Consider the following 21,771-nt stretch of genomic DNA (forward strand, 5'->3'; position numbering starts at 1 on the left):
GGACATTTAAATGATAGCTATGCTTCTAACTCCATTATCTCTATATTTAGCTCAAAGAATTTTCTAGGACTCCAGACCATTATATATAGCTACCCATAGATGTTTATCTTGTAATATTACACAAGAATATCAAGTTCAAGGCACCTGACTAGCTCAGTTGGTGGAGCATGCAACTTGTTCTCGCAGTTATGAGTTTGAGCCCTACATTGGGATTACTTAAAACTGAAAAAATCTTTAAAAAATAAAGATTATCAAGTTCAGTCTGTCCACATTCAACTCATCAATACCCATCACATTGTTTTTCCTCATATCTATCTCTACAAGAAAAATATCATTTTCTTTCTTTTTTCTTTCTTTTTCCTTCCTTCCTTCCTTCCATCCTTCCTTCCTTTTCTTTTTTCTTCTTTTTTATCCTCCCTCATTTCTAATTACCAAATAATCAAAATCCTTTAATACAGATGTCTTACTAATTTAGTTTTCTATCATTAAATCATCACCACAGCTACTGGCCTTCCTGTAAGCTATCATTAAAAGTCAATTATGTGGGTGCTCTTATAACTTTCTCATCTGCCTCCATTCTTTTCCTGTTCCATCCAACATCTAAAATGGAATGATTTGTCTAAACTGTAAAAGAATTCATGGGTCTCTTGAGGCACCAGGGTGGCTCAGTCTGTTAAGTGTCCAACTCTTGATTTCAGCTCAGGTCATGATCTTGAGAACCTAGGATGGGACCCCACATCAGATTCCCCACTGAGCAGAGAGTCTGCTTGTCTCTCTCTCCCTCTACCCCATATCCTTCTAGTTCACATTCTCTGTCTTCTTTTCCACTCAAATAAATGAATAAATCTTTAAAAAAATAAAGAATTCATGATACTCTTAAGGTTAATGCTAGCCAACACTCTAGTCATAAAGAATACACTTCTTCATATACAGAGAAGACTTAAATACAAAGAAATTCTTATTGTAGTTTATTTTATTTTCTCCAATTGTATGAATTCTTGACTCAAGACATCATTTTGTTGTTCTTTTGTAATAGACGTTCTGCCTAATTCTTTTTCTCTTAATTTCATTACCTAGAAATTATGTAACATGTTACACAATGATCAAAATGTGGTGGGAAGGGGGATCCCTGGATGGCGCAGCGGTTTAGCGCCTGCCTTTGGCCCAGGGCACGATCCTGGAGACCTGGGATCGAGTCCCACGTCGGGCTCCCGGTGCATGGAGCCTGCTTCTCCCTCTGCCTGTGTCTCTGCCTCTCTCTCCCTCTCTCTCTGTGTGACTATCAAAACTAAATAAAAATTTTAAAAAAATGTGGTGGGGAAAATGTTTCTACTCTCTTTTGATACTTATATTAAAAAATACTCAAGAGAATGATAGGATAAGCCACTGACATGGAGAAAATATTTGCAAAAGACACATCTGACAAAAAATTGTTATCCAAGATATACAAATAACACTTAAAACTCAACAATGAGAAAAGAAACAATCTGAAAATGGGCCAAAGACTTTACCATGCAACTCAACAAAGAAACTATAAAGATAGCAAACAAACATATGAAAAGATGCTGTACATCATATGTCAACAGGGAAATGTGAATTCAAACAACAATGAGGGGGCACCTGGGTAGCTCAGTTGGTAAAGTGTGTGACTTTGGCTCAGATCATGATCTCAGGGTCCTGGGATGGAGCCCTGCACCAGGCTACATGATCAGCGGGGAGTCTGCTCCTCCCTCTTCCTCTTCCCTGGCTTGTTCATGCTCACTCTCTCTCTCTCTCAAATGAATGAATAAAATCTTTAGGAAAAGTAAATAAATAAAATAGCAATGAGATACAACTACACGTCTCCTAGCCAAATCTGGAACACTGACTAACCAAATGCTGAGGAGCATGTGGGACAAAAGGAAGTCTCATTCATTGCGTTATGAATGCAGAATGATACAGCCATTTCAGAAGACATTTTGGCAGTTCCTCATAAAACTAAATATACTCTTACCCTATGATTCAGCATTGTTGTATTTACTTAAAGGAATTGAAAACTTATGTCCATGTAAAAACTTCACACAGATATTTATAGCTGCTTTATTCATAATTGTCAAAACTTGTAAGCAACTAAGATGCTTTTCAGTAGATGAATGGATGAACTGTAGTAGATCCAGACAATATATTATTCAGAGCTAAAAAAGATATGAGCTATTAATCCATGAAAAACATTAAAGATCTTTAAATGCATGTCACTAAGTGAAAGAAACCACTCTGAAAAGACTATGATTCCAACTACATGATATTCTGGAAAAGACAAAACTATGGAAACAGAAAAAAGATAAGTAGTTGCCATGGACTGGGGAGGAAGACGAACAAGTGGCGCCCAGAGGATATTTAAGGAGTGAAAGTATTCTGTGTGGTATTATACTGGTGAATGTATATAATTTTACATTTGTCCGTACTCATAGTATACACAATGCCAAGAGTGAACATTGATGTCAATTATGGACTTTGGATGATAATTATGTGTCCATATAGGTTGTTCAGTTGTAACAGATGTACCACTTTGGTGGGGGATCTTGATAATGAAGGAAGCTACAGTGAGTAGGAATAGCTAGTGGCATTAGAGGATATAAAAGTGACCTCCAACTGCTCTAGCACCTGGTCTTACTTCCTAACTAGGTCCTTCACTGATTCTATAGCAATTTTCTTCAGATATGTTTAGGTCATGTTGAAGTTTCAGAGAAAAACAGAACTGGATGGCTGTTCTTCCATTAATATAATATTCCTAAATTATATTTGGATAAATGTTGAAATCCCTGAGATGTCAAAAAGCATCTTTTGATAATTTTACTGGAAATCAGGAAGAGAGAGAAGTTTTTAGGCATAAAATCTTGTATAGTTATCTTGCCACAATTCCTGATTTTGGATGATACCATTCAGGACATGACAGAAAAGTCAGAGGTGACAGGCATGTAGGTAATGATGAGAAGCATCTGAAGTAAGAGTCAGCAAAGAAAGAAGAGACATTAAAATAGAAGTGTACCATTGATTTTTATTACAATGTTGTTCCCATTTTTTTGATGTGGTTGGGATGTGGTGCAGTAAATGTGTGAGTAGAGAGTAAGTGAAGCACCACTATGAGGAATAGTTCATTAAGATACAAAATAAATGGAGATTCACTTCAGGTAGAGGAAAAATAAACAGGATATGCTTTTCAATATGTAAAATGCCTTAACATAAGAAAAAATGAGTTTTTCACTGAAAAGTCAAAAAGATCATGGATGCAAATATAAAAAGGTACTAAAGTTCAGCATTAATTAATTAAAGTAAAAGATTTTAAATTATATTTCTAACCTGTAATATTAAAAATACTTCTTTTAAAGTTAAGATTTGCTTTTTCTTTTAAGATTTTATTTATTTATTCATGAGAGACACAGAGACAGGCAGAAACATAGGCAGAGGGAGAAGCAGGCTTCCCGTGGGGAGCCTGATGTAGGACTCAGTCCCAGGGGGATTATGACCTGAGCCAAAGGCAGATGCTCAACCACTGGGCCATTCAGATGCCCCTTAAAAATATTTTATTTTTATTTTATTTTATTTTAATATTTTAAATGAACTCAATAATGTCCAGTGCTGAAGTTTTCAGGGAAATAAAAATTTCAAATAGTATTTGTAAGTGTGTACATGAAGAAAGTCCTTTTCTAAGAAAACTTGGAGGTGTCTATTAAAATTATAAGTACATAAGCATTTTCAACCAGAAATTCCAATTCCAGAAATCCATCTTTCCAAATACTTATATGTGCATAAAATCATATGCTCAAAGATGGACAATCTTATTGGAAATCACTTATTGTACACACGTAGGTAAGTGAAAATTGTAATAAAAGCATATTATTTAAGAACATGTAATCATTAATAAAAGATGAGAAAGGAAGAAAAAATACACAGAGCTAGTCAACCTCTGAAATTCCAGCCTTTGAGAGAAGACTTCCCTTACATACATGTTTCTTGACTCAGAAGCAACAGATGCTTCATGCATATTGCAATTATTGTGTATTTCATTCTCCCTTGTCAAAGAAGAAATATGTGGCTGTTCATATTTGTGAGCAAGTAGAGATGTTTCTAAAGCTAAATAAAGTTCAATGCTATTTCAAGATGAGACACAACTAATCCATCTTCACATCATAAATTCCAGTCACCTAGTACTGTTCCTAAACTTCCCGTTATTGAATTAAAGATGAATTAAGGTTTTTGTGTGACATCAAAAAAATTTATATATGTGTGTATATGCATACACACACACATACTTTGAACTGGATATTCAAGGTGTTTATCAACAAGTTCAAAATAGAGATTATTGGTGAGAGTGTAAAATGTAATTCTGTATGGGCCTAAAATTAAGATCAATGAATAAGAATATTTGGTATTTTAGCTAGTGATGTGAAATTAAAGACCATATCAACCAGGATTGTGACTTGCATATTTCAGTAAATTTGCCTGATTGAACTATATCTATCATAATAATTCTTCAAAATTTTGCATGTGTAGGTGGGACATAATGTTAAAATTACTCATTTCAGGGATTCCTGGGGGGCTCAGGGGTTTAGCACCTGCCTTCGGCCCAGGGCATGATCCTGGAGTCCTGGGATCAAGTCCCACATCAGGCTCCCTGCGTGAAACCTGCTTCTCCCTCTGCCTGTGTCTCTGTCTCTGTCTCTGTCTCTCTCTCTGTGTCTCTCATGAATAAATAAACAAAAATCTTAAAAAAAAAGTTACTCATTTCATGACATCTTTTTTCTTAATTCTATCTGTTACTAATTTAGATATGATTTTTTTTTAAATATAAACACTAGTTTAGATGACAATTATATTGAATTGATAATTGATTAAATTGATAATTTCTATTGTGGCTTAAAATGTAGTTTATGTGAGACACCATGTCTCTTAAGGTAGAATTATCTCTAATCCTCTAGAATCAGTATTATATACTCGCATATTCATAGTACGATATAAAGTAATTTATTTTAAAGCTTTTCAATCAGCACCATGAAATGTAATTTGTGGAAGTAGAAACAAATTTTTTTAAAGATTTTATTTATTTATTCATGAGAGACACAGAGAGAGAGGCAGAGACATAGGCAGAGGGAGAAGCAGGCTCTATGCAGGGAGCCCGATGTGGGACTTGATCCTGGATCCTGGGATCATGCTCTGAGCCGAAGGCAGACGTTCAACCAGTGAGCCACCCAGGCATCCCTAGAAACAAATTTTGAGTAAATACATGTCAAGGCTAGTGTTTAAGCTTATTTCATCACACTCCCACATCTGCGCTTTCTCCAATGTACCGGCAGGATGAAAAATGTCATCTGGGATAAGCTAGTGAAATTTATCACGTCATTACCAACTCTTCAATTAATAAAACATTGATATTGACCTTAAGGAGAGGTTACATTTGATCATTTAATAATCTCAACACTGTTACATTTCACATAACGGACTAAGAGAAGTCATATACTTATTCACAAAATGAATACATTCATTCAATCATGATTCAGTACATCTTAATTGAAGACCTACCATTTGCCAAGCCCTATAGTACTTGTTGGGCATAATGTTGAATGTGATAAAGACAGTCCCTGTTCATGAGGGTTGTAATCATGGCAGGAGACAAACTAGTATATACTCTAAAAAATACTTTTGATGAGCCATGCCATGTGCCTTTGGCCAACCAATTTTCAGGTCAGGTCCACTGGAAAATTTTGTTTACTTTGCTAGTTTCCTATATCAAACATGGACAACCTTGTTTTATTGTTCTAGACATTGTTTTATTTTGGATTTATTCCAAATCCATAAGTAACTGGAAAGCCATACTCATACAGAAGTCAGAAGTACAAGGATTTTATGCTCCCAACCCTAACTCTGTAATTCAGATGACACTGAGGTGCAAGTGTCAGTGGATAAGTGTCCATTGGCATGAACCCAACAGGTAGAATAGTAGAGAAGCTTAATTAAAGCTCATTGAAAGGACAATAGGGGACAATACCCTGCAGTGTTTGAAGCTCTATTCTTTGGGCCGCTGACACCAAACACTTCAGATGTGGTGCTATGTTGCCAATAGCTAGAATATACAGCTCTAGTAGCTAAGGTACAGGGAGCAGATTAGACCTGCTTACCATCACTCAGCTACCCACTTACATCCTTTAAAATTAAAGTTCTAGCTCTCGTCCCAGTTCCTAGGGTTTGTGGGGAGCATGTCTACCACAAGAATACAGTAAGTGTTCTTCATGAATTAAAGTTCAGATCACTACCTTGTTGTCACTTTGGGCTCCTTATGCTCAAACAATAGAAAACAGAGCAAGCAGACTTGAATAAACATTGCTTAAAAAAGGCATCCAAAAAAACAATAAACCATGAAAGGTTGCTCAGTATCATAAATCTCAAGAAATTCAAATTAAAACTACAATGTGATACTAGTAAACTTCCACCACAGTGGCTAAAATGAAAAACTATGGAAAATGCAAGTGATAGCAAAAAGATGTGGAGTCCTTGGCCCTTTCACGTAGTGCTGGCAAGAAGGGAAATTGGGACAGTCAATTTGGAAAATGATGTTTCTTCTAAATCTGACCTTATAAATATCATATACTGGCAGTTCCATTCCTAGGAAAATATCTAACAGATCTATGCCTTTGAATAGCCATATGCCTTAATGTAATAGCAGCTGTGTTCTTATTAGCCCAAATCTAGAAATTACCCATATACCTTTCAAGAGAACAGATACAGTAGTGGTGATAGATTTAGAGCATGGCTTACTATTCTGCAATGAGATTAGATACCATTAGTATAATTAGATACAATTAGTAGATGCAATTATCTACATCTATGCACAACCATATGGATGACTCTCCCAAAGAGAATGTTGAGAGGTAGTTTCCACTCACAGAAAATGGGCAAAACTATTATCTATTGCTAGACACATGAATAGTGGCTGTCCTTGGGGGTTGTGCCTGAAAAGGTGCACAGGTGGTGGAGTCTCTGCAGTGCTGGTAATGTCCTTTTTCTAGCTGTCCTTTCTCATCTATGCTGGTTACATAGATGTGTTCCCTGTAATATGCCTCAAAAACATGTGTGTGTGTGTGTGTGTGTGTGTGTGTGTGTGTGTGTGTGTGTAACCCAGGCTAAGCCAACACCAACTGAATCAGTATATCACATGATCACATTTTGGCTCCAGACATCTGAATTATTTAAAAATTCTCCAAGATTCTTGATGCAGAGAAAAGGCAACAATCGCTTCTCTCTTCTGGATGGAGATTAATGAGAAAAAACAACGGTATTTGTATCCTGAGTAGCTGCTATTTGAGGGTGTTACCCATGTGCATTATATCCATGATTACTTTTAGCACTCAATTCAACCCAAAAAGACCTACATCGATGCTCCTATTAACCATGAGAGACTTGAAGCACTGATCGTATCAAGGACTGGTCTCAAGGTTCAATAGCCAGTAATTGCCAATGTTGGATTTGAACTCCAATGCCATCTTAGGCTAGATTTTGTTTTCTTTACATACCATCACTGCCTGATAACTTTATACTTAAAACTGGCAGAAAACAATGAAACGAAACACAAAATTTAGAATGACAAAAATTTGTTTGCTTCTTTTCAGAGTTCGTGTCTGAAAATGTATCAATGTAAAATCAGCTTCCTTTTTTTTTGACATAAGAATTGAAGACGATTCTACAAACCCTTTACTTAGAACAATAATACATTCTTTTCATCTCCATCCTCTCTGCCTTTATTCATTTGTGGTATTTTTGGGGTCCCTTCCAACTTTTTGTGACAAATATGAAAGGAAACAAATATGACAAATTTTGACAAAATACTGAACACCAGAGAGAAATTGGGGCAATATTCAGAAGTAGCATTTTATCCTCTGCAATCCTTATCAATGTGCCTCTGCACACAATTTTATATGTAAAATGGATCTTTTAATTCAAAATGCTAAACTTTGTTAAGTTACACTGGCAAATTCTTTCTTTACAAATAGACATAACTTAATGGATCATGGTTCAATTTCTTGATTTCTCTTTCCCTTTTGTATACTTGTGGCATAATATATTATTCTTTGGAGCATTCAGTCTTCATGTATCATGCAAGAGTTTAGGAAGATCAAGACTAATGGAGAGTGAAGAACTAGATATTTATGGTATTTACCATTTGACCTAAATAAACAAATCTCCACAACAACTCCCTTGGTCCTGACCCCACACATGTGTGTGTGTGCACAGACACACATTGAAAGTAGGGCCCATGTCCTTATGTATTTTACTTTTTATTTTAAGTACCTTTCAATTATACTAGATAAGGGACAAGTTATCAGCATGAATTGTTAGATGTAAAGTATTCTAGAAGGGAATAAAATCATTTGGTTAATGAATTAAAATTGTTTTCATGAAAGACAACACAGGGAAGGCCAACATCCAGATTCTGGGATCCTAATAGGGCCATCATTTTCTTTAAGTTATTTAAATCTTTTAAAGAATTGAAAGCCTAGAAATAATTCCCTCCTGTATACACAATGGGCATGGAATTATACTTCTATATGAATACAGAGAAGCACAGTGTTTATCTTCATAAAAGAACAAAAACCACCTCTTGAATGTTTTTTTCCTTTCATTCTTTTTTTTTTTTTTTTAACCCAAATAATCACATCCTCTTTCTGACAAAATAATTATCCCATTATGTTCTTCCAGGGACTGGCTAAAAGAAAATACAGTCCAAGAACATTAAGATACAACAAAGAACTTTTGCTTTCAATCTTATTTTAAAATATCTCAAAGAACTGACCTTTTTCTGCGTGAAGTGTCAGTGGCCTTGTAGGCGCTTTGAGCTGATTCACAACCGGGATCGTCAGAGTTTAGGGATCAAAGCTGTCATGCACGTACTCTATTTTGTACTAGGAATTAAGACCATTTAGATGTGTCTGATCGTCACTAACTGTATCATGACCTCAAATGGCACACGGTTTGTCTGGAATTTGTGATCTTCTTCCCAGGAAAAGCGCTCAAGGGCGTTCCCTCTCCGCGCAGCTGCCCCTGCCTTCCCGGAGCTGCCCCGGCCGAGCCCCCGCCGGGCCGACAGGTGCGCGGGCAGGGCCGTCTCCAGGCGGCCCCGTGCCCTGCCCTGGCAGTCGTGTCTCCCTCATCTGCAGAGACGGGTGCAGAGCGAGGAGTGGCTGCCCGGCTCACAAGGAATAGAAATAAAGACACCGGTCTTACATTTTCAAAACGTTGCCTTCCAAACTCAGATTTGGATTAAATTTCATTTACACCAGGGAGTGAGCCTGAAATTCTCTTCTCCTGTTAAAAACTACAATTTGGGCTACCAAGACACCTATTTAGGGTCAAGTTCTAGAATTCTGATCTTGTTTTCCAAATTTCTAGGATAAAGAGAACTATTAAAAACAACCGTTTTGCTATCTTAAACTACATGTGACAGTAGGGGTGCATTTCAGCCTCTTTAGGACATATTCTTTCCAAGAAGAGGAAAAATGCTTTGTTTTTTCCTGAATCAATCTCACTGAAGCCCAGCTGATTTTAGCACTTTTCCAACGAGTCACATTCAAATGTAGGAGCAGAACATCTAGGAGTCATGTGACCTGAGAACTGAGAGACCTGGTAACTGTCTGCTCTGAGTCACACAGGCATCTGGTTAAGGTGGAAAAAAGCAGAGATAGAATTAGAGAAGGCTTTCTTTATTTAGATCACTACTATTTTATAACATATCAAAATCAGAAAGGATTAATTGACTCAGACTTTGAATTCACACTTTTAATGCATCCTTTATTTATGTAACTTTGCCTTTAAAAATAATTCTATTTTTAGCTGCACCTTTTTTTTGCTGCATTAAGATGAAAGGCATCTTTTGTTCTTTTATGCTCATCTTTTGTATTCATTATTCCACCACTCACTGTACTCCAATGAGTACATATAGGTGGACATTAATTTCAAATAAATAATTCCAAAATATTGCATGATGTACATAAATGAAATTCCTAAATGTATACTTTTACAAAATTAAAACTCAGCAGGCTAAATAAATAACACTTAACCACTCCAAATTACTGGAAAGGGATGTTTTCCTTTCCCAGTGAAATCCTGTAACTTAAAATTATCTGCTGTGAAAGTGACAACTTGTTAATAAAGGTTTACTTTTTCCCAGCTTAAAAACACCTTCAAGGTCGTAAAATCAATAAAACAAGCAAGCTGCTATTATGTTCCTTTAAATTTATGGGAAACCAGCTGGCAGAATGGAATAAAAAATGACATTTACTTACTGAGTCGCAGAGGCAGGGACTGATTCTCTTTGCAGTTGGCCATGTCAGATATTTAGATGACAAGAATATTAAACTTATTTTTGGAGGGGGGAATCAAAACGTTTCTTCAAAGAAATTATATTCAGAACTGTGTTATGTTGAACTGGATGGAGTACAGTCTAGTCACCAGGAGTCCTCTTCCTTGCTCTCAACCTCATTCAAGTAAGTGGGCGAGTCGCGCCAACCAGGTCTCCGGGACTCGGGATCAGTTAGGAATCCCGGAGAGGAGAACCCGGGCATGCCCCTTTTGTCAGCTGTATATCGGCTTAGGTACTGAATTATTTATTACTCTCCTGAAAGCACTGGGCTAGGCTTTTTTTTTTTAATTTTTGATTTTTGTTTTTAGATTTTATTTATTTGAGAGAGAGAAAGGGAGAGGGGATGACCAGAGGGGAGGGGCAGAGGGAGAGGGAGAAGCCGAGGCGGGGCTCCATCCCAGGACCCTGAGACCAGGACCTGAGCGGAACGCAGACACTTAACCAAATGAGCCACCCAAGCTCCTCAGGAGTTAGTTTTTTTTTTTTTTTTTAAGATCGATCGATTGATTGATTGATGATAGACAGAGAAAGAGAGAGGCAGACACACAAGAAGAGGGAGAAGCAGGCTCCATGCAAGGAGCCTGACGCGGGACTCGATCCTGGCACTCCAGGATCGCGCCCTGGGCCAAAGGCAGGCGCCAAACCGCTGAGCCACCCAGGGATCCCCAGGAGTTAGCTTTTAATTAGAAAAATACCATCACATGATTTTGAGAGTTGAACCAACTTTTAAAATTTTAAATGTAAAATAATTGTTGAAAATATAAGACATATATAAAATCATAAGAAAATTAGATAACGCTACATTTTATCATCACTCTACAGTGTTTTGATTTCTGGCATTTGTTATATTCCTTATTGCCACTGGTTCCCTACACATGTTTTCCTCTTCTTCCTTCCTGCCTTTCTCACTTCCTTCTTTCTCTCCATCACTCCCTTCCATGGTTTGCTTCCCCTACTTAAGGTCATACTCAAAATGTTATACTATTTGTCATCGTTCAAGGTTAAATAAAAAATATTTTGTTCATTCATGCAACAAATAAATATGGCATGGTGTCTGTGGAAAGGGCTCTGTCAGACTACCTAGGGTATTAAAATAAATCAATCCCTGCATTTTTGTTTTGCTTTTTAAGTTATGTATTCTGTTTGGCATACCATTTTTCTGACTTTTGAAGTTATTAGTTTTATTAAAGTTATTTGGGGGATCAGGATTACTCCCTAGTCATTTTAATTTTCATGAGTTTCATCTTCCTCCTCTTCATAGAAACTTTTTGTTGGAAATGGGACACACTGTATCATGGGTTACTAAGAAGGATGAGCCATCTTATTTAACTTAACACACATTATTTCCTGTAATTGATACTATGCACAAATATTATTTTCCTCTAATTTGAGGTATAGGATCAGGAAACACCTTTGACTTCATGCATATTGCTTTGGAAGCTGAGGGACTCCGTGAGCTGCCTTCATCCCTTCCAACTGTGTAAGAATGAGGTCTAAGTTAACATGAGGGTTGATATTCTGTAGGGAACTTTTAAAACTGTATTTTAATATCAGTGGATCATTTTTCAAATCTTCCAAATTGTGTTCAGACCAGCAAAGAAGCAGATCAAGATTGTAATAGATTCAAGTCATAATACTACCAGTAAAGTATTGCAGAAGACATGAGTTGGAACTTCAGGTTTACTCCTTCCTAGATTCATGATGTTCAAACTTTGTATATATGATTTTGATTTTTTAAAAACTGGGATAAAAAATAAAAATAAAAACTGGGATAATAACACTGCCTTGACTAATTCAGAATTATTGTAAGAAAATGGTTAAAAGTGCACTTTCAAAAGATTTTAATATGAATGTAAATATAATAAAACACATAACCCTGGGTTAGTCTGGATTAAACATACTGAGTCTCCATTTTATCACTTAAAAATTACTTTATTGGGTTATCTAATGACTAAAATGTTTATTATTATTATATTCTTTCTAGGTCACGTGCATCAGTGGCATCACCTCTAAACCATGATCAGAGTGCCAAGGAGCAAGAATGATGTTCTCCCTCAAAAAGTATTCTATCTGAGTAAATTCATGTTCCAAAAATTTGATCTGAAATTTGTACTTTCCATTCAGTCTATAATAAGTAGAATTTTCTAGTAAGATAGAAGTTTCAAATTAGGCTAATTTTTTTAAGAATAAAATGTAATTTTTGAACATAACTGGAAATTGTAGAGAGTTAAAGTGACGTTAATATGTTGGGTTGTAGGGTCATCTGGGTGGCTCAGTTGGTTAAGCATGTGACTCTTGATTTTGGCTCAAGTCATGACTTGTGCTGAGCAAGGAGCCTGTTTAAAATTCTTTCTCTCTCTCCCTCTCCCTCTGCCCCTCACTCCACTCATGCTTGCTCGCTCTCTTTCAAAAAACAGTTGGTTTATAGATTAAGAGAAGTTTTACAAAAGGCTAGGGAATAACAATAAATGAGTAAGATTTAGTCATAATTAACTAAATAAATAATTGAATAAAATATCTAAGAATTACACAAAATTCATTCATGTCATTGAAATCAAATTATGTCTATTTTCATGTAAAGTAATTTCAAGGATAACATGATTCTTATTATATGACTGAACTGATTGATTTTTTGCATCCAATATGGTCACTGGAGTTAATTTAATGTTTTGAGCAGAGATGTACCAAATTATGGTGAGTGATGCCAGTAAGAATATTGTAAATATTTAATCTATCATGTGTAGTTGTTGTGTTGACCAAATGAGCCATAACTTTAACATGTTGTTTGGTAATAGGCTCTAGGAACACGCCATAGAACAGAGGTCTGCAAAGTATAGCCTGCAGGCTAAATCCTAAGTGCTACCTGCTTTTTGTGTTATTGGCAAACAGTCATGCTTAATTGTTTATGTGTCATCTGTGGCTCCTTTCACATTACCACAGCACACTTGTGTAGCCACAACAGGGTAACTGTATGGTTGGAAAATCCTAAAATACTTACTATCGGGCCCTCTACAAAAATTTTTTGCCAATTCTATTTATAGACCATTCTTTGTGCCAAGAAAAATTGTGAGACACTGAAATGGGCAAAAGGTCACTGGGTTTCTTTTCAATAGACTGTTGATTTTTTTTAAACAGATCCTTCCAGGTTATCATAAAAAGAGAAAGATAGCATGTTTTTCTTTCTTTCTTTCTTTCTTTCTTTCTTTCTTTCTTTCTTTCTTTCTTTCTTCTTTCTTTCTTTCTTTCTTTTTGGAATTTGATTTATTTTTTATAGGTGAAGTTCAAAATATTTTATAAGATTCTGGCCTTTTATTTTTCCTTTCCTGTGAACACTATCTTAATGCCTTTTGTTCACTTTTTCCCCATTGGTTTTTAGATATTTTTTTTTCTTTTCAGCTTGTAGATTCCCTTTGTTTATTAGAGAAATTAATTATTTGCAATATAAAATTCAAATATTTTTCCCACTGACAAACATACTTGATGACTGACAAAAATTAAGAAGCTCATATTTTTATATGGTGTAATATAAGTTTCATTATCTTTTTCTTTTCATCTAACTGCTTTCCCAACATGAAGTTAATTTAAATATATAGCCATTTTTCATTTATATGTAGTTTTATGTTATAGATCCCTGTCTGTGTCTTGTATTTTCTGTTCAACACTATGACTTTCAGATCGAACCGTTTTGCTGTAGGCCACCTTGTGTCATTATTTCTTCTGCCCAATGCTGCATGTTCTCTGCCACGTTTCTTATCCAGTTGCCGAGGCATTTCTGTTTTCCCAAATCCACTGCTGCTATCTCAAGCACCATTACCTCTCTTATAGATTTGTGCAAGAATGTACAATAATGGGTCCTAAAATATGTGTGTCTGATATCCAGTCGAGTAATGTGGGTGGTCTCCAAAATCTGACAGCAGCTGCACCTGGTAGTAAGCATGCAGACAAGGACCTCAGCTTCAAGGAAATGAATTCTGTCAAAAACTAGAATTCTCTTGGAAGGATATTCTTCCCTAGAGCCAGCAGATAAAAACTCAGTCTGGCTGACACCTTGGTTTCAGCCTTGAAATATTCTTGCTAGAGAAACTAAGCCACATGATGCTGAACTTCTGATACAGAACCACAAACTGGTAAGTAGATGTTTCAAATTCATAATTTTGTGGTAATTTCTTACACAACAGTAGAAAATGAATGCAACTCTTATAGATGAGTATGTGCCTAATATTAAAGCTTCAAGTCAGTAAAACAAAAACGGATGGAATTCAAGGGCTATAACATATCCATATACTATGTTTCTCTCTATATATCATATTTGATCTTATATATCTATACATAGATTAATATAGCTATAGGTTAGATATATATTATATTAAATCTAAATATGTCACTATATAATAGATATTAAGTAATAACATTAATAAAAGTAGACAATTCTATAACTATTGTAGTAGTTTTTAATGTGCCTTTCAGGAAATGATAAAATAAGAAAAAAATAACACTAAGATATAGAAGATCTGAACAACGCAATCAATTTAACTTCATGGTTTTCAATGCAACTTCTAGTGACAGCATCTTATTTGGATTTTAACAGTTATCTAAAAAATAGGCTCTCACAGAGTGCTATCAGCATGTCAGGGTACAGATGCATTTGAAAAGTTTGAATACCAATTAATTCATAACTGTAAGGGTAGAAAATATTATATCATTTTCATTAGAACAATCAATTATTTTGGGCAGCCTGGGTGGCTCAGTGGTTTAGCACCGCCTTCCACCCAGGGCATGATCCTGGACTCTTCGGATCCAGTGCCACATCGGGCTCCACGCAGGGAGCCTGCTTCTCCCTCTGCCCGTGTCTCTGCCTCTATCTCTCTCTGTGTCTCTCATGAATAAATAATAAAATCTTTTTTTAAAAAAAGAAAAAGTAATTAAAAAAAGAAAATAAATAATAATGCTATCAATTCCCTATTATGGGGATCCCTGGGTGGCGCAGCGGTTTAGCTCCTGCCTTTGGCCCAGGGCGCGATCCTGGAGACCCGGGATCGAATCCCACGTCGGGCTCCCGGTGCATGGAGCCTGCTTCTCCCTCTGCCTGTGTCTCTGTCTCTCTGTCTGTCTGTCTCTCTCTCTCTCTGTGACTATCACAAATAAATAAAAATTTTTAAAAAATTCCCTATTATGATTAAAAAGTTATTTTTATCAGATCCATTTAATAACAATGTTGTATTAGTTCTCTGGGGCTGCCATAACAAAATATCACAAAGTGGTTTCCACAACAGAAGTTCATTATCTCATGGTTGGAGGCTGTAAATCTAAGATTTAGGTTTCCACAGAGTTGTTTGTTCTGAGGCTTCTCCTCTTGGTGCATCTGTCTGTTCCCTATAATTTCAAATTATCTTTCCTCTGTATATATCTGTATCCCAATTTCCTCTTATAAAGATACCTGTTAAATTGCATTAGGTCCCACTCTAATGACCTTATGTAACCTTAATGACCTCTTTAAAGACCCTATCTGAGTGACATTCTGAAGTGCTAGGGATTAAGACTTCAATATATGAATCTGGGAAGAACACAATTCAGCCCATTATAACTGTCCTAATGAAGGTCTTCATGTAATTGGAACCAAAGGATATTTACACAGAGATAGAAAAGAAGATAAAATAAACCCCTATAGAAGAGACTCTCAGTATGATTTCCTTTCTGTTTATCAATCCAAATGTTACATTAGCACTATACTAATCACCGTAAATGTTAACTCTCTCCAGATTGATTCAAATTGATCAGTGCTAAATAAAGTGGGAAATAAGTAAACTGCAAATAGTGAGGGAACAATTGAAACACATTGTTGAATTTATACTAATAACCACAACACAGACATTATACCTGAAATAAAATGGAATAAAATAGAAACAAAATCAAAATGAAGGCAATTTTGATGTTGAATTGATGTCCTTAAGCAAGGCATTCCAAAGATGGCACTCGTGTCTTTGTCACTTTGGTTAATAGAATGATCAAGGTTATACTACCTGAAGTCTGAAATGTCTCTGTTATCACATTTAAGCCTGGAAATACAATTTGTTTTTTTGAAATTATTTTACTTCTTTTTTTTTTTTTTTAACCTCAGTCTGTTTAGAATGTTTGTGTCATTTCTAGGAAGACTGAAGTATGTATTTTGTTTTTAAATATAACTTAAGAAATTTTCAAGTGGCATATAACATCTACTCTTTTGGAATTAAATTTTATTTTAATCAGATGCTTCTGAAGTCATAGCCTGTTAAATCTGTGTTTTGCAGTAAGAATAACTCAAAGTTCTAATCTGAACTGTTCTGTAGGATTCTTATGCTTTAGAAAGCATTTTCTCACCAAGACCCCTATTACAGGATACACAGTCAGCCAGAAGTTTGTGATGTTTAAAAATTCCTTTTGCTTTTAGAGAAATATTTTAACTTATTACTTGCACTTTTTAAGATTCTTGTAATATTCTAAAGTATTACTGTAATTCAGTTGTTTTAGTACAAGATAGCATTTATTTTCTGATGGGATTTTACAAAATAAAAACAATTTAGGGAAGGAACAGATAGAGACAATATGATCAGGCTCGGTTAAAGGGAAAATGTGCAATGTGTTATACACTTTTTAATTATATCTTTCAAAAAATGGTAATGCATTAAAACCCAAGTACCATTCGCTTTTAATATTTATGGCAGAACACAAGAAAAGCAAGGTTGTATTGTTTCCATGTCATTGTGAAAGAATGGCAGTATAAATCACTGGTTCCACAGGGACATGATTAGACAAAATCCTGGAGATACGAATATTTTTTAAGTGTCTTACTGTGAATTTCATGCAAAAGTACCTTTCTATATTATATTGTTGATTTGGTTTTGACTTGGGACTAATATTTCTTTCTCCTAGATTTTGTGGCTTATATATATATGATCGTTGTTTTTGAAAATTTATAAAACAAATTTTTCTTTAATATGCATTATATTGGAAAGTATAGGGTGGGTTGAAGTTTCTTCTTTATTACGCAAAAGCAATATATCATTGCATAGTCCAAATGATCATTCCTCCAGAATTTCCGGCAGGCTCTTAGCCACTCTGAACATAAAGTCAATAAAATGCATCTCTCTTTATGTGTGAGTCTATAGGTTAAAAAACAAACAAACAATAAAATTCCAATGGAAGAAGCAAATAGAAGTAAAAGGGATAAATATGAAATATAGCTCTTGGGGGGCTGGTTGTAAAAAAGAAACTGCTGGAGAGATGAAGATCAAAAGCAATTTCAAATGTATGGAAAAGAAGGCATTATTAACAGCATATTTCAGTTTCTGAAGGGAAATAATGTGATGACTAGTGAAGATATCAAATACAATTTCCTAATGTAAACAGAGTTGAAGTAAAATATTTTCGATCATGGTCATATATACTTCGACCATAGTTACTTATAAATTAAAAACTTGACGTGTTCCCCAAAGTCTGTTGGAAGCATTGATTCAGCTTGGTTTTACTTTCTTCCCCCAAGCTACTGATACATAACTGACATATAGCATTGTATGTTGAAGGTGTACAATGTGTCCATTTGATACACTTATAGCTTATCAAATTCTTACTGCCTTAGCCTTAGCTAATACCTGCACCTCTTCACATAATTTCTGTCTCTGGTGGTGAGAACATTTGAGATCTACTTTCTTAGCAACTCTCAAGTATACAATACAGGATTAGAAAGTATAAACACACAAAAAGAAAAAAAGAAAGTATAAACACCAATTAGACATTAGATCCCCAGACCTTACTCATCTTTAAACTGGAAGTTTATACTCTTTGGCTAACATCTACCCTTTCCTCCATCGCAACCCCCACACCCTATAACCACCACTTTACTCTCTGTTTCTATGAGTTTGGCTTTTTTCGTTTCCACACACAGGTGGAAACATACAGTGTTTTTCCTTTTCTTTGTTTTTGCTTTTTAAGGTGCATTTTATGTCTCAAACACTATTGATTTTCAAAGTTGTTTAAATTGTTCATGATTATATGTGTTCTCATTTCCTGAAAAATACGTATTTTGAAATCATTGAGACAATATTTGTAGGTCCATTTGCCATTAGGCATAGACAGCACACACTTTTAGAAAAATCGTGAATGTTCTAGTAAAGATGATATAGGATTAATGTAGGGCCTTGAAATATTCAAATGTACAAAATATGCTTACTGACTGAATTCATTTATCAGTAAATTGTAGAATATTCTGGAAAGCTTTGTATTGCTTTCTCATTTCTGAAAAGTTAATACCAAAGCAATATAAATAAAATCCATCAATATAAAATGGAGATGATTTTCATTTTATATAAATAGGGTATTTTAATAAAAATCATATAGATATTTTATTTTTTAAAGATTTTATTTATTTATTCATGAGAGACAGACGGAGGCAGAGACATAGGCAGAGGGAGAAGCAGGCACGCTGCAAGGAGCCTGATGTAGGACTTGATCCCAGGAGCATAAGATGATGATCCCAGCTGAAGGCAGACATCCAACTGACCACCCAAGGCAAGGGTCTCTCTCTCTCTCTCTCTCTCTCTCTCTCTCTCTCTCTATATATATATATATATATATATATATTCTATACACCCAATGTGGGGCTTGAATTTACAACCCTGGGATCCAGAGTGACATGCTCCATCAGTTGAGCCAACCAGGTGCCCCTCTAATAGAAATCTTCAAATAACAGTTGAAGGGGTTTGTTTAGTAGAAATTAAAGTCACTGGAACAATCTCTTCCATGTCTGTTAGAATTTCAGACTTAAAAAAGGGGGGGATGCCTGGGGGGCTCAGTGTTTGAGTGTCTACCTTTAGCTCAGGGTATGATCCTGGGGTCCTGGGATCATGTCCCACATCGGGCTCCTCCTGGGGAGCCTGCTTCACCCTCTGCCTATGTCTCTGCCTCTCTCTCCATGTTTCTCATGAATAAATAAATAAAATCCTAAAAACAAAACAAAACAAAATTCAGTACGCTCTAGTAGTACTTTTATTCTCCTTATTTCCATACAAAATAGAGTTCTTCTATATAGCCTTAGGCTGTTGATAAGAGATTAAATGACTCAGTACAAACCTCACTGATAGACGACCAAAAGAATCAACCATTAAAAATATTGTGTGTCCACTATTCTTTAACCAGGCACTAGTCAGGTACTATAGGTACTCCTATAGTACTCCTATAGTACCTCACAAAATGATAAATATAAGAGCTTAGAAGAGACTTCTTGTTGTTCCCAAGGTCGCGAATCCGAGAAACCGCCAAGGAGCTGACACCGATGCAAACACACGAGGGTTTTTTTTTTTTTTTTAATTTTTTTTTTAAGTTTTTTATTTATTTATGATAGGCACACAGTGAGAGAGAGAGAGGCAGAGACACAGGCAGAGGGAGAAGCAGGCTCCATGCACCGGGAGCCCGACGTGGAATTCGATCCCGGGTCTCCAGGATCGCGCCCTGGGCCAAAGACAGGCGCCAAACCGCTGCGCCACCCAGGGATCCCCACACGAGGGTTTATTTACAAGCTGGAGCCTGGGTCCAAGTGCACCCGACACAGCGGAGCAGGGACTTGGACCCCGAGACTAAGAGGCGCAGCAGCTTTATAGGGGCCAGTGGCCCATGGGATACGCAGAAAGTTGCACAGTCATGCTGGTCCACTCGCAGGTGGCCAATTGAATTACATTTTACCCTAAAGAATTACATTTTACCGTAAAGTATCCATTTGAACTGGCCTATCCCTGAGCCGGATTTCTGGTTAGGGTGTCCTGACTAGGGCGGGGCAGTGCCCTAAGCAGGTTGGCACAAGGCGGGGGCAGCACAAAATAGAGTCAGTCCTGCTCTGCTTGGCCAGGGGTAGGGGATTTTTGTTAAATTTCCTGGGTCCCACACTTCTAATGTAATCGACCTGGTCATAAGTTGAATCCACTGACTTGTCTCCAATGTGTTTCTATCGTTGTCTCAGTATTTTCAAGGATCTTTGTTTCAAGGTTCCATATTGTGAACTGAAGGTTGTCTGTTTGCCTTGGTCCCACATCTGAACAACCAGGCCCGGTGGTTTTATGCATTACACTTCCAACATACATCAGAGCATGGTAAACTTTTCTCCTCTTTGGTAAACACCTGAATTTCTTCACCCAACCTACCATTCCATGAACACACATCACAGGACTTTGCTGGCTTTTTCTAAATATGTCATCTCAGTATCTATTTTTTCTTTTCTTTACAGTGACAGGATCCTAATTTTATTTGGAACAGCATGGTATACAATTTAAAGATGACTTTCTAAGGTCTTCAAGTAGCAGTGCCCAGTGACCTGTGCTTGCAAGGCTTTGCCTGGGAGTTTTCGAGAAATGTCTTGAAAGGGGACTGATCAGTTAGGAGATGCACCTTTTTTCCTGACCATTTCTCCTCCCTGCCACCAGGACTATAAGTCTGGGAGCCACCTACCACTTGTCACTAGCAAATAATAGATGGCCATGGAGCCACCCTACTGGCCCTGGACTGAGGCTAACACTCATTTTATGTGAGAAAAGAAGAAATACTTGCATATGCTTAACTCACTTCTATTTTAGGATTCTCTGATTAGCAGAAACATGCAGCCTTAAATGATTCAATGCCACAGCGTTTTAATTAGCATCAATGAAGACAAGCGTAAGGAGCTCTGTGAATGTTTGGTTTATAGGCAGCATGCCAGTCAACGCAGGTTACAGTCACCTAGTTATAATCATTGAATTGTTATGTCTGAAACATTACATTACTTAATGACACTGAGTATATTTTCAATGTATATTTTCTAGTTCATCCAAATTTTCTTAAAAATTCTACCAATGCAAAACGCCTGGTCTTTCATTTTCTCAATGGAGGCCACATTTTAGTTTATCCTCTCTGCATATTTGAAAAATACTGATAAGGGAATACATTTTATTACTGTTCTGTTGCATCACATGCTATTATGTATATTTTAAGCATTTACTTAGATCTTTATAAAGTAATAATTTGGGAATGTTACATACACAAGTGGAAGAATGAGCTCATCATTAATAAAAAATTTTATTGTATATATTTTCCCATAATACAACACTAAAGAATTGGTCAGGGGAAATTTTTTTTAAGTATAAAATTTAAGATATAGTGTTAAAGTGATAATATATTTTAATATTATATTATATTATTAATTAATAATATAATTAATATTATATCAATGAATAACTGCTACAATGGTTTACTTTATGAAAATATCTTGATGGATGACATTTGTATTTTGACCACATGGGAAACACTAATAAATCCTTGCTCTTTTTCACCTTTCAGATAGAACAGAGTTATTTGCCCAAGTAAGAAGCATCTAGAGATCA

This window comes from Canis lupus, chromosome 34 (genome assembly GCF_003254725.2).
Source record: "Canis lupus dingo isolate Sandy chromosome 34, ASM325472v2, whole genome shotgun sequence".
In the NCBI taxonomy this organism is placed as follows: domain Eukaryota; kingdom Metazoa; phylum Chordata; class Mammalia; order Carnivora; family Canidae; genus Canis; species Canis lupus.